The sequence below is a fragment of the Suricata suricatta genome, chromosome 1 (assembly GCF_006229205.1).
Source record: "Suricata suricatta isolate VVHF042 chromosome 1, meerkat_22Aug2017_6uvM2_HiC, whole genome shotgun sequence".
Taxonomy (NCBI): Eukaryota; Metazoa; Chordata; class Mammalia; order Carnivora; family Herpestidae; genus Suricata; species Suricata suricatta.
The window spans coordinates 60,369,484-60,372,285 of NC_043700.1; the positions used below are offsets into that span (position 1 = coordinate 60,369,484).

Consider the following 2,802-nt stretch of genomic DNA (forward strand, 5'->3'; position numbering starts at 1 on the left):
CCCTCCCCCTTCAGCCCTCAGTTTGTTTTCAGTATTTAAGAGTCTCTCATGATTTGCCTGTCTCCCTCTCCCTAACTCTTTCCCCCCCTTCCCCTCCCCATGGTCCTCTGTTAAGTTTCTCCCATTCCACTTATGAGTGAAAACATATGGTATCTGTCCTCTGCCTGACTTACTTTGCTTAGCATGACAGCCTCAAGGTCCATCCATGTTGCTACAAATGGCCATATGTCATTCTTTCTCATTGCCATGTAGTACTCCATTGTGTATATATACCACATCTTCTTGATCCACTCATCAGGTGATGGACATTTAGGCTCTTTCCATGATTTGACTATTGTTGACAGTGCTGCTATGAACATTGGGGTACATGTGCCCCTATGCATCAGCACTTCTGTATCTCTTGGGTGAATCCCTAGCAGTGCTATTGCTGGGTCATAGAGGAGTTCTATTGTTAATTTTTTAAGGAACCTCCACACTGTTTTCCATAACGACTGCACCAGTTTACATTGCCACCAACAGTGTAGGAGGGTGCCCGTCTCTCCACACCCTCGCCAGCATCTATAATCTCCTGATTTATTCATTTTAGCCACCCTGATTGGCGTCAGGTGGTATCTCAGTGTGGTTTTGATTCGTATTTCCCTGATGCTGAGTGATGCTGAGCATTGTTTCAGGTGTCTGTTGGCCATCTGGATGTCCTCTTAGGAGAAGGTTGTATTCATGTCTTCTGCCCATTTCTTCACTGGGTTATTCATTTTTTGGGTGCGAAGTTTGGTGAGTTCCTTGTAGATTTTGGATACTAGCCCTTTATCTGATATGTCATTTGCAACTATCTTTTCCCATTCTGTCGGTTGCCTATTAATTTTCTTGATTGTTTCCTTTGCAGTGCAGAAGCTTTTTATCTTGATGAAGTCCCAAGAGTTCAGTTTTGCCTTCATTTCCCTTGTCTTTGGGGATGTGTCGAGTAAGAAATTGCTGCAGTTGAGGTCAAGGAAGCTGTTTCCTACTTTCTTCTCTAGGGTTTTGATGGTTTCCTGTCTCACATTCAGGTCCTTAATCCATTTTGAGTTGATTTTTGTGTATGGTGTAAGAAGTGGTCTAGTTTCATTCTTCTGCATGTTGCTGTCCAGTTCTTCCAGCATTAAATCAAGGTGACAAACAGCCTATATTCTTGTCTAGAGGTTTTGACTAAAGAGAGATCTGTTTCAGAGCTCCTTCATGTTGTCAGCAAAATTTATTGCCTCAAGGCTTTAGCTTTGGTGGTAGCTTGCTTCTTCAAAACTAGAACAGAGATGGACTATGCTTCTTCTAATCTGTGACTTTTAGATAATCTTAAAGGAATCATCTGATTAGATCAGTCTCACCCAGGATAATTTCCTTTTCAGTTAATTAATTAGGACTTTTAATTCCTTCTACACAATCCGTTTCCTACATGAGGTAATCTAAGAAAGGTAACGGCATCCTGTCACTTTTGCCATATTCTCTTCATTAGAAGTAAGGCAAGATTTTGCTTTTATGTAAGGGGAGAGGATTATAAAAAGTGGTACTTTGGGGAATCTCCTTAGGATATGTCTGCCTGGGAGAATAATGGGAGAGAAGAAGTAGAATGAGACAACTTCAGATAGGAAGCTGCAATCTTATACGTTGTACCATTCAGACTGAGTAAAATCTTTTCATATAGCATTCATACTGCTTTTCCTTCACAGCACTTTAAATTACCTATGTATGTATAAGTATGATTATTTAATTCATTCTGTTAAAGCCTTTCTTCTGCAATACAGTCTGAGCTTGCTTTGATTTTAATTTTTGTTTGTTTCTTAATTTTTTTCTCACTAACATCACAGTTCAATGAGGGGCAGCAAGGGTCTCTTTCATGTAGTGATTTGGGGACCCATCAATTTTAAGGTATTAGATTTATACACACAAACACATATACACAAACACATGTGAACAAACACACACACAGACATGCATACACGGACTTTGGGGTTAAAGCTTTAGAGTTTGTTACCAGAGTCTCTGAAGCCAACCATCGTATCGAGGAATAAAATCCTTGCATCGGTGATTATGGGGAACAGCTTGTGAGCTTCAACCACAGGTAATGCCCATATCTTCCTTCCATGTCCTTTTGCCTGAACTTGGCCATATGACAACCTAACTGAAAGAATAGTTTGGATAATGTGTCTTAGCCCTGTGGCCAGGAGAGAAAGGCAGATGAATTGGTGAATAACTGGCCAGTCTCTTCCACAGTTGGTCTTCCTGGTTGCCAAATTATCCCATGTCTTTTTTTTTCCTCCTACAACCAGAATACATTTACCTCCTCCCCAAAGAATACAATCCAGAATTCCATTGTTATAGCAACTGCTCAAATTCTAATTTCCTTAAGCAACATGCAGTCCTTATTAGTTATAAATGTGATTTTTGATGTTTTGGCTTATTACTAACTAACATAAAAATACAAGTTACTTGCCTTCCATTTCCTTCCCTTCAACCCAGCCAGTGTACAATGATAGGGCAATACATAATAACATCAGTAAAATGTCTCTTCCAGAAAATATGATAATGGGATATACAAAGCAATCACAGCAATTCTGACATCCTGCTGGGCAAGCCTTTGATAGATTATCTATCCTGGAGATGGGGAAAACTAGTTTTTGGTTCTACTTTCTAAGAGCAATGCCTTTATTCACTTTTCTCTGTGGATTCTGTCTCTTTCCCTGGGAAAGCATTTCCTGTCACTTACCCTTTTGGGCCATATCTGAACGGGGTGTTGGAGAGAATGCACTCCCCAGAGGCTGCTCAGTC

General features: G+C 40.3%; 1 long non-coding RNA gene across 2 annotated transcripts in view; it reads right to left on the reverse strand.

Moving 5' to 3' along the window:
* Nucleotides 1-2,243, reverse strand: part of LOC115299923 — a 77,328-nt gene extending 75,085 nt beyond the window's left edge. For both annotated transcript variants that reach the window (XR_003912435.1, XR_003912451.1), the window contains exon 1: nt 2,009-2,243. This is a non-coding gene — a long non-coding RNA (uncharacterized LOC115299923). The remainder of the gene's footprint in view (nt 1-2,008) is intronic.
* Between the last annotated feature and the right edge of the window lie 559 nt (nt 2,244-2,802).